This window comes from Alexandromys fortis, unplaced genomic scaffold (assembly GCF_014885135.2).
Source record: "Alexandromys fortis isolate MF-2015 unplaced genomic scaffold, M_Fortis_MF-2015_v1.1 scaffold_42, whole genome shotgun sequence".
In the NCBI taxonomy this organism is placed as follows: Eukaryota; Metazoa; Chordata; class Mammalia; order Rodentia; family Cricetidae; genus Alexandromys; species Alexandromys fortis.
The window spans coordinates 1,633,621-1,645,032 of NW_026067934.1; the positions used below are offsets into that span (position 1 = coordinate 1,633,621).

Sequence of the window (11,412 nt, forward strand, 5' to 3'; positions counted from 1 at the left end):
GCAATGATACAATGGGGGGGGATGACACATGGCTCTGCATGGGAAGGGGTAAAAGAACAGATTGTACAGGTCAATTGGGTTCAGGTAGGCGTGGGTACAGGGGGATCAGGTATGGGGTGTAGAGAGAGAGAGAGTACTGGGAGAGAAATGGGAATTGGGAAACATTTTGGAATTAAGATAGAAACCTAGTACAATGGAATCCTCAGGAATCTGTGAGGGTACCCCTACCAAAGACTTCTTGTATTGGAGGATAAGGAGCCTGACCTGACATCTTCTGTAATTTGGTAATGCTTCCAGTGGAGGGATTAGGACACTAACCCAGTCATAAGACCTTTGGACTACAATTTGTCCTGAGTTCAAGATGTGTTCTGAGTTAAAGATGGCTTAGAACTTGTGAGAGAGGGCAACCAGTGACTGGTCTAACTTGAGCTGTTATTGGCTATTACAAACAATGCTGCTATGAACATAGTTGAACAAATGCTTTTGTCATATGATAGGGCATCTCTTGGGTGAACATAGCAGACAATGAGGACTGAGAACTCAAGAACAATGGCACTGGGTTTTGATCCTACTGCACATTCTGGCTTTGTGGGAGCCTAGGCAGTTTGGATGCTCACCTTACTAGACCTGGATAGAGGTGGGAGGTCCTTGGACTTACCAGAGGGTAGGGAACCCTGATTGCTCTTCGGGCTGACAAGGGAGGGGGACTTGATTGGGGGAGGGGAAATGGGAGGCGGTGGCGGGGAGGAGGCAGAAATCTTTAATAAATAAATAAATAAATAAAATAATATTACTATCTTAGTCCAAAACTACAGCAATCTTATAAAAACTGGGTGATTTACGAACACCAGAAACCTATTTCTCTCAATTCTAGAGACCTAGAAGTCCAAGGCAAAAGCCTCAGAAGAGTCACTATTTAAAATGCTTGGTTCATTGATGAGAAGTGTAGAAAGTTGTCTTAACTCTGTTCTATAATATTAGGAATAATGTTTGATATTTCTGATGGAAATGTGTCAGTAAAGTCAAGCAAGTGAGCAAAGGAAGGACAAAATCTAGATTTTAAAACTAGGTATGGTAAATAGTGGCTTATATTCGGAATCCTTAGACTTCTGAGGCTTAATCAAGGGGGGCCTTAACTTGAGTTCAGCCTGGACAACATGGCAAGTTCCAGGCCAACCTGGGATATGTAAGAACACCCTGTCTCATAAAAACTGAAATAGAGTTTTTCAAATGGCTGTACCCACTGAAATTAATCTTTAATTTAAATTTTTAAAATGTTTAATAAAATAGGCTCCAAAATGGCATATGGCTTTTAGAAGAATGAATTTCTTTTTTTTTTTTTTTTTTTTTTTTTTTTTGGTTTTTCGAGACAGGGTTTCTCTGTGGTTTTGGAGCCTGTCCTGGAACTAGCTCTTGTAGACCAGGCTGGTCTCGAACTCACAGAGATCCACCTGCCTCTGCCTCCCGAGTGCTGGGATTAAAGGCGTGCGCCACCACCGCCCGGCAAGAATGAATTTCTTTAGCAGTGTCCTTAAAAATTCAAGAAAAGAAAAATTACTAGCAAATATGATTTTTGTTATAATTAAAAAGAAGTAATGAAAACAAAAGAACTGAAAAGAACTACTAGCCCTGAAAAGAACTATTGTTGTTTTGTAGAAAAGTTATAATCTTACAAATTTCCTTTAATCCATTTATTTACTTATACAAGTTTTTCTTAACAAATTTATAATTCCTTAAATGTTATTTTATTAATTTTATTTATTGAATTCACCAAAGACTAAAACAATTAGCAAATTAATAAAATGATTAATCTATAGAAAATAAATGGAATAAAACTGAATAAATAAAATAAAACTGAAACATCAGGAGTCTAGGAAGAATTTCCTAAGAAAAGGATTAGTAAACTCAAGAATACCGGGGTAAAGTCTTAAGAAGGGGTGGACAGGATGAGAAGGGGTGGGAACAAGGAAGGGACAGGATGTCGCATTGTTTTTCCTTCCCCCTCATCTTTCTGTGACTGTCTCTGTGTCTCTGCCTTTTTTGTATCTCTCTGTGTTTGTCTATGTATCTGTCTCTTTCGTTTAGAGTTCCCTGTGTACCTCAGGCTGTCATTGAACTTCATACCCTCTTCCTTTCTTCACCCTCTGTAGTGTTAGGAATATCAGCAGGTACCACAAGCCTAGCCTTAATTAAAAATCTTTACAGCACAAAAGGAGTTAAGTTTTATTCAAAGGGCAAAAGGAAATCTTGGAACGGTTTAAGACTGAGCAGTAATGATCTTTCATTAATGCCTACTGTGACAAGAATAGAGGAATCAAGAGCAAAAGGGAAAATGTGCCAAGAGATTGATGACATGGAAGCTTTGGACAGCCTGACAGTGGAACCTTAAGAATACACATTACTTTAATATAAATATGAAGATGGAACCTGCAGAAGCTGATAACACAGATCAGATGTAAAAGTGATGTAAGAGATGAATCGAGCATACATCTCATGGCTGTTTTTAGATATATACTCTGCCCCTCAAAGTTATGCTTGTTTTTACTGAAAGCAAGATCTCTTACTTTTGGACAAACAAAATTTTAAGTGCATATATACAGATCTTTCAAAAGTATTGAGGATCTTACTTAGAATTCCATGCATTCAGCTTTTCAATGGCTTTTGCCCAAATGTAATAAAGCTGTAACTTGAATATATGATACATACCTGTCCAGATTGTGGGGTTGATTAAAAAACTATTGAAAAATATTCTGTCTCTTCAAACACTTCTGACTACTTGTTATGTAAATTCTACCTGTTGGGCCAAAATTATCTCAGGGCCTGTACCTTGAGGCCTGTAGGACAGAGAAAAGCCTGGTCAAGTTTGAGGGAATTGAGTGAGAATGAGAGCAAAATCTAGGTAGATGCCCCTCTAGCCAGAGAGAGGGCTTGGCTGTCTATCATTTGCTGGAGATACCCCCATATCACACTGCATCACTGAACCTATATAAGCTGACACAGTAAGAAACAAAGTTCCTGCTTTGACTTGACTCCCTATTGCATCTGATTGTCCTGTTGTTGTGAGCCTGCAGAATGAGTGAATAGAACACTCAACTTTCCCTGGGGAGTAAGGAGGCTAAGGAAGCCTAGCACTACCCATGCTGTTAATTTTACATGAACAGAAAGTAGTACAACTCCATGGGAAATAATTTTTTTTGGTGATGAGCCACCTGTAAATTCTATGAGTGTAATCACTCATTTTTCATTTAAGATCAAGTTCATAAAATTGTTTTTGTTACCTAAGGTTGCCTTCTTAATAATTGGGCATAGCTTGCTTATTAGTGCTTGCATGTGTGGGTATTGGTATCATTCTTGCTGGATTTAATTCAGAAACAGCCTGCAAGTAGGTATAGAAAGGACTTGTAGATTCCATTATTTTTCTAGGCTGAGTCAATGATCCTGGGTTTATATATATTGTCTATATAAAGCCAAGGTAACCTGTCCTTAAAATATACTTGTAGACAAATGAGGATGCTTTCCATTTAATTCTAGGGAAGATGCTCCTCAAACCAATTAAATATAAATTCTCTCACTTAAAGCAGTATAAATAATTCATGAGATTTAGGCATCATAATGTCCTAGGATTTGTGCCATTCTTGGTTGATGAGCAAAAGTTAACTTTCTTCTCTATTTGAGGAAAAGATCCAGTAGATCTGTCTTTTTTGCCAATATTCAAGTGCCAAGCACATTCCAAGAGAGGAGGATAAGCATGGGATTAAGGACTATATTGTAGACAGGGAATATCTACACCTTTAATCTGATATTTGATCTCATAAGGAAGGGAAATAATTCATTGTTTAATAGTGATTTTCTGTTCTTGTACATGACCCTCCCACTTCCCAAATTGAAAAATTTAAATTTGTCCATAACTCAAGTTTAAAACTGCCTGCAATTCCATCTCCAGGGGATCAGAAACACTTTTTTGGACTCCTTGGGCATGTGCACACACACACACACACACACACACACACACACACACACACTCACACACACACACCAACATACACTTAAAATAAAAAATCTAGAATTGCTTCTCTTTATTGGCTTGTCTCCTTAAATGCATGCAGGAGGCTTGACCTTGTTAAATGGTTGGAGTCAGAACTAAGGATTCAGCCATAAAGTTTGTGATCCTTTTGTTTCATGAAATAATAACATGTGCTTGTCAACTGGTAGTTAGGTTTTTTGATTTGGCTTGGTCAGATCTCTAAGAGAAGAGGCAATAACTTTTGTCCAAGAAAGTTCTGTATGACCTCCATTTTCTTTATAACTGTATATTTCCATTTAGTACCTGTTACCTACAAGGTTCAATTTCCTTTAAAGTAGAATTATAGGTCTTCTCTCCAAGACTAAGAGAACAACTTTTTATTTAGTAAAAAAAAAAAACATATGGCGTTACTTTAAACAGCTGAATAGGAAGTCATAGCAATAAGAATATTTTTTCCTGAAAAGTAAATGACAGGATAGCATTTGGGACAAAAACATAGCTTGTGATTGTTCTTGGCTCCATGCATATTGCTGGATCACAGTGGGCTTTGCCTCATGAAGCTTTTTGTCTATTTGACCTTTTCAATCTCTGACTACTCCATGAACCCATATGATGAACCTATAGAATGCTGTGCAAATCATTCTAGGCATATAGGAAAACAGGGAAGACAGTACATATGCCGACAGGATAACAAGATTGATGATCAAAAGGCTGTGAACTCTTATGAATCTGTTTGCTGTGATTTATATGTACAGCAGGGAACCTTTTTATATGCATACTGGTACAGCATCTGACACATAGTAAGTATTTTATGTTGATTGTTGAGTGAGAGAAATGTTGAATGCTCTATTTTTCTCCTACAGCTCCATTGGTCCTCAAAGCTACCTCACTGTGTGACAGCAACAAACATAAGTATGAGAAGAGAGAAGACGAATGGGAAGACAGGAGGGGAAAGGTGAAGGAAGAGGAGTTCACAAGATTATGTTTTCTAGGAAAAACATCTGGAATAGAGTACATGAATAAATGTCCAATGTCAGCTACAGCTGGTAAAAACGACAAATTGAAGGAACATGTACAATCAAACAACACCTTTGTTGTCATCCTTTTCTTTGTGCCACAACTTAAGGTTAGAGATGCTGCTGCTTAGTTGAATGAATGAAAGACAATGGATTTAATTAGGCCCAGAGATAGAAGGGGAGGAGTGGCAGGATTAAATTGCCAAAGGCGAGTTGATCATAGTTATCCTAATGGCCAGCATAGACAAAGCAATGTCCATAATTGTTGATTGCATTGGTGGGTTACTCAGTCTAGGGGTCGTAACCCTCCCTGCAGTCAGTTACTCCAGGGTCACAGAGGGGTGCTACCTGGAAGGGAATGGGTTAGGAAAGAAGGAGAAGGCTAGGCAAATATTTGTCGAAGCCCCGTTTATTAGGATCAGGGTTGCTGCTTATATAGCCCCTAGATGAGGGCTTGGGGGGCAGGGAAACGGGATCTTGCCGCGTGGTCCAGGTCACGTAGGCCAGGAGGTCAGGTGATGATTCTTTGGCCAGGAAGTCATGAGTTGACACACCTAGTTCCCTGGATAGCTGGAATGTGAGGCGGGTTCCGCTAACAGATAACAGCTAATTGGGTGTGGGGTAGGTTCTGTCAATAGAAGGATTCTTAACATAATTATGGGTGTGGGGTTCCCTGCAGACTCCCCAGGGAGTTCCTGTAATGATTTTTAGGAGGGAAATGGCTCCTCACACATAATGGCCTTATCTATAACATTCAGCACAGGTAAAGTGAATTTTATGATGGCAGTCTACTGATACTGGATCATCAATCATGGTTTTTCTAGGCATGAAATAGATAAGAAGTCTACTACATTTTTGTTTGATCTGTATAAGTAGAAAAAGTCTCATACAACAAGTGAATTCTCACACAAATGCTACATCAGATCATGGCAAAAGGGATTATTAGCCCATGAAACAAATTTCAGATTTGAGTCAGTTTGCAGACCCAGAGTCACATGTATTAAGGGATGGTCAGGTTTCCTTGAGTAAGGACCGTGATAAAACACCTGAAAGTTTTACTTGTCAGCCTTTCCCCAGTCCTTTCACAAAGGGATCTATGTTCTTTTTCCATGGCAGGTGTATACTGAGGGAAAGGCAACAATCAGACTTTCTTTTTTTATTTTATTTTTTTAATTAATTAATTTATTTATTAAAGATTTCTGTCTCTTCCCCGCCACCGCCTCCTATTTCCCTCCCCCTCCCCTGATCAAGTCCCCCTCCTCATCAGCCCAAAGAACAATCAGGGTTCCCTGACCTGTGGGAAGTCCGAGGACCACCCACCTCCATCCAGGTCTAGTAAGGTGAGCATCCAAACTGCCTAGGCTCCCACAAAGCCAGTACATGCAAAAGGATCAAATACCCATTGCCATTGTTCTTGAGTTCTCAGTAGTCCTCATTGTACAATCAGACTTTCTATGGTCTATTGGATATAAATCTGAATTGACACAAGAAACATTATGGCCCTTTGCTTAAAGTCAGGGCTTATGGAGGTTAGGTAATTAGTGAAGTCTTGACTGAAGTCTGAATCACGGTAGGTTCAGTGGGACATCAAACTCATCTTGTGGTTATTTCCTCAGTCCTCAAATGTATAATTTGGATATATATACTTAGAGTTTAGCAAAATTATCACATTGGTTCTGTGACCTGTGGAGTGAGGGTTAGAAAGGTTAAATGAAATCCTTTAGTATTGCCTCTGCTAGGGAAAAAAAGTGATTGAAAACTGCATGACTTCCATGGAAGAATTATAAAAGTTAGTGTTCCCACCATCTTGAAAAATGCAGGGGTGTTGGTTTCTACCACATCTCCTTTTAACTCTCCCATCTGGCCAGAGAATAAGACAGATGGATCATGGAGAATTATAGTTGACCACAGAAAACTCAATCAAGTAGTGGCACCAACTGCACCTGTTTTTATCAGATTAACACATCTCCTGGTCCATGCTATGCAGCTATTGATTTAGCAGATGCCTTTTTCTCAGTACCAGCCCATAAGGTGAATAAATTCACTTTCAGTTGGCAAGGCTAGCAGTGTATCTTTCCAGTTTTACTTCAAGGGTATACTAACTCTCCAACTCCGTGTCATAACTTAGTTCAAAGGGATCTCAACTGCCTGTCTCTTCCACAAAATATCACATTGCTTTACAATATTGCTAACATGATTTGGATTGAAACAAATGTGTAGAACGTAGCACTACTTTGAACTTATTGGTAACACATGTGTGCAGCAGAATTTTGTAAATAAATCAAAGTGGAATTCAAGAAGTTGCTATGTCAGTGATATTCTTAGGAGTACAGTGGTGTGGTCATTCAGAGATATAGTTTCCAATGTGAAGAAATTATAACACCTGGCCCTTTCTACCACCAAAAATAAAAAGCATAACTTTTAGTTGGCCTGTTTGTGTTCTGGAACCAGCACATTCTCCCTTGTGTGTCTTACTCTGGCTCATATACCAAGTGATTTAGAAAACTTTATGTGGGCTTGCAATAGAAGTCTCTTAACAGGTGCACACTGCTGTGCAGACTACTCTACCTCTTGTACTATGTTGTGTGGCAGACCCATTGTTATTTGAATGGTTTGGGCAGATAGATATGCTATTTACAGCCTTTGGCAGGTCCCTATAGATGAATCACAGAAGGCGCCTTTGGGAATTTGGAGCAAGAAATTTTATCTGAAGTTTCATCTGAAGAAAACTATTTTTTCCTTGAGAGACAGCTCCTGGACTCTCATTGGGCCTGAGTGGAAACTGAACTTGAAAATGTGTCACCTAGTTAACCTTTTAAAATGTGAACAGAGATGCTCATCATGAGCTAAATGTCTGCTGAGCTGCCAAGTCATAAAGTAGGATGTGTACAATAGCAGTTCATTATCAAATATACGTGATCAGATCTTTAAGGTAGGAAGATCCACCTTTAATTGTACACACCTTCTGCTGGCAGTCTATATAAACTTCATGGAAGAAGTAAGCCTTCTCTCTCATCCTGTTTTCTCTCACTCTTGCTAATAAGTCCATTTCTTTACTAGCATTAGAACCTACATTTTATAAATTTCAGTGTGCATTGAAGACCACCTGAGACATCCAGCCTTGTAGACTGAACAATTGCTAATTCTTGGATCTTCTTTTGGTAGACAACCATTGTTGTACTAGCTGGACCACAGCATGTAAGTCATTCTAATAAATCTTCCCATATAAAGGTAAATATATTGACTGACTATATATTCAGTATTCACTAATATATATATATATAATATATAACACACACACACATATATATATATATATATATATATATATATATATATATTCAATAGCTAAGTTCTGTTCTTCTAGATAACCCTACCTGACTGATACACTCTCTTAAAGGTAGGTTAAACAAACATTCTGAATACACATTAGCATATCAATCTTAAGTCATATGTGACCTCTTTGTGTATTATTTGCTAATCTATGAGGCTCAGAAAAAGTGCCATCTTCTTGTAATGTAAGAGATATTTATTTAAGAATGTATTAGGCCGCAGCCACCAGCACATCCCAGTGAATCTTTGCAGACTCAGTAGCCCTCCTCTGCTGCAGCCTCGCCTCGCCAACCAGCGCAGTGCCGCAGGCTCGCCCAAGAGGCCACTCACTGTTTCAGCCACCGCTGCTGCGGGCCGCCCTGAGAGGACCGTGGGCTGCGCCGATGCCACCTCCGATCCTGTACGGTTGTGGGCGCCTCGGCGCAATCCTGCTGCGGGCCGCTCGGGATAATGCGGCCATGGTGCGCCAAAACCGCTTGTGCGGGATGAGGGAGTGGTGGGTCCAAGTGGGGCTACTGGCTGTGCTCTTGCTGGCTGCGTACTTGCACATCCCGCTCCCTCAGCTCTCACCTGCTCTGCACTCATGGAAGACTTCCCGCAAGTTTTTCACCTACAAGGGACTTCGCATCTTCTACCAAGACTCCCTTGGTGTGATTGGAAGTCCTGAGATAGTTGTGCTTTTACATGGCTTTCCAACGTCCAGCTATGATTGGTACAAGATCTGGGAAGGTCTGACCCTGAGGTTTCATCGAGTGATTGCCCTTGATTTCTTAGGCTCTGGCTTCAGTGACAAACCTCAACCACATCAGTATTCCATATTTGAGCAAGCCAGCACGTGGGACTCCAAAACCGCAGAATCAACCTGTTGTCTCATGACTATGGAGATATTGTTGCTCAGGAGCTGTTGTGCAGGTACAAGCAGAATTGATCTGGCCTGTTTACCATAAAGAGTCTCTGTCTGTCAAATGGAGGTATCTTTCCTGAGACCCACCGTCCTCTCCCTCTTCAAAAGCTCCTCAAAGATGGAGGCATGCTTTCACCTATCCTCACAAGGCTCATGAACTTCTTCGTGTTCTCTCGAGGTCTGACTCCAGTCTTCAGACCGTACACTTGACCCTCTGAGAGTGAGCTATGGGACATGTGGGCTGGAATCCGCAACAATGACGGGAACTTGGTCATCGACAGTTTTTTTTTACAGTATATCAATCAAAGAAAGAAATTCAGAAGACGCTGGGTGGGAGCACTTGCTTCTGTGACCATCCCTATTCATTTTATCTATGGGCCATTGGATCCTATAAATCCCTATCCAGTTTCTGGAGCTGTACAGGAAGACATTGCCGGGGTCCACAGTGTCGATTCTGGATGACCACATTAGCCATTACCCACAGCTAGAGGATCCCATGGACTTCTTGAAAGCATATATGGGCTTCATCAACTCCTTCTGAGCTGTAAAGAGTAGCTTCCCTGTATTAATTTCCTCCCCCACTCTCGTATCTGTGTGTATTCCACTTAGAAATGGCCAAAAGAGGTCCTGGCAATCAAATACTATTCTTTCATAAAAGTCCATTTGATTCACATTGGTCAGCAAACTATAGAAAACAGGCAGCAGAAACTCTAAGGATGGCATGCTAATCCATCTCTCATTCTCTTATGGGTGACAAGATACTCCTCCCCTCATTCCTGTGACATCTGACCAAGTGTATGGATCTGCTCTTTAATGTTATTAAAAAATTCTGATGAATAACACTTCTCAATTATGTAGGAAGACAGCATTGGACATTCTTTTTCGTAAAACACTTAAAAAAAAATCCTTCCTAACTTGTGTGGACTTTGCTGAAATCCTCAGAAATGCTAACTTCTGGCCCAACCATAATTGGAGTCCTGTAGTAAAGAGGGAGGGAGGAGCTTGCTTATCTCCCCTTGAAGCTCTCTACACAGCACAGCTTATGAGAAGGAGCATCTTGTCATGCCTTACATTTAGTTTCATCAGCTGCTTCTAATTAGAGACATTTTGTTGAAATACACATTGGCTTAGGGGGCTGGAGATGTAGCTCAGTGGTAGTGTGCCTGCTTAGCAAGCTAAAGCCCTTGGGTTTAATCTCCAGAACTGCCCCCCCCCTAAAAAAAACCAAACCAAAATAGACATCACCGGCATAAACGATACAATGTTCTGAATATGCTTCTGAGGCTTATTAGCATACTCATGAATGTATTTTCTAAGGGTATTAAGATGTTGGCCCTTACTTGCTAGAGTAGAAAACCTCATCACACATATAATTTGTGAATGAAAAGATTCAAGTTATTTACAGAATTTCCTAAAACCACGAGGTATTAACCAGTTGCATCTGTGCCAGAGCTTTACTGTCACTGGCTAGAAAGTCCATGCTGAACAGTAAATAACAGCCTTCCTCCTCGCAACAGTACTTAGGTGCATGTTCCTCCTGGCTGAAGTGGAGGGGAGGGGCCCCTGTAACAGCCAAATGCCCACTGACTCCTCTTAGGATGGCTGCTTAGCACCCACCCTACTGGCTATTCAGCAAGGCTTTCTCATGTAACTCAGCAACTCCCATACTGAGACTTAAGAACAAATGCTGAAAGAGCAATGGTGCTGAAAACATTTTTAAGCCACAGTTTTAACTTAGTTAAAGCATCATTATTGATTATTTTAAATTCAGTTTTTAAATTAGAAATTTCAAGTATAGCAACTTTGAAACTGGAATGAATGTTTATTTTCTATTAATAAAAACAGTGACAAAAATAAATCAATAAATAAGAATGTATTAGCACAGTGAATATTTGAAAAGGGAAATTATGCCAAATTTTACTAAAAATATTTGAGTTTACTAAAAATAATTAAAAGTTGGAATAACAAAGTAGAGTATTTTCGCCTAACATAATGAGATTAATTGACTTTAGCTCAGAGCTTTGGGCGTAGCTATAAGGTTGACTTTTAACCCAGATCCAAACAGCTATGGGCTGAAATACATTAGTTTTTCTCAAGTTTTTTTTTTTTTTGGACATGAACACACCATTTTGAAC

The 11,412-nt window shown here is 39.9% G+C and overlaps 1 pseudogene; it reads left to right on the top strand.

Annotated features, from left to right (window-relative positions):
* Positions 1 to 8,831: 8,831 nt before the first annotated feature.
* LOC126504087 (mesoderm-specific transcript homolog protein-like) lies at positions 8,832 to 10,041 on the top strand (annotated as a pseudogene).
* The last annotated feature ends 1,371 nt before the right edge of the window (positions 10,042 to 11,412 follow it).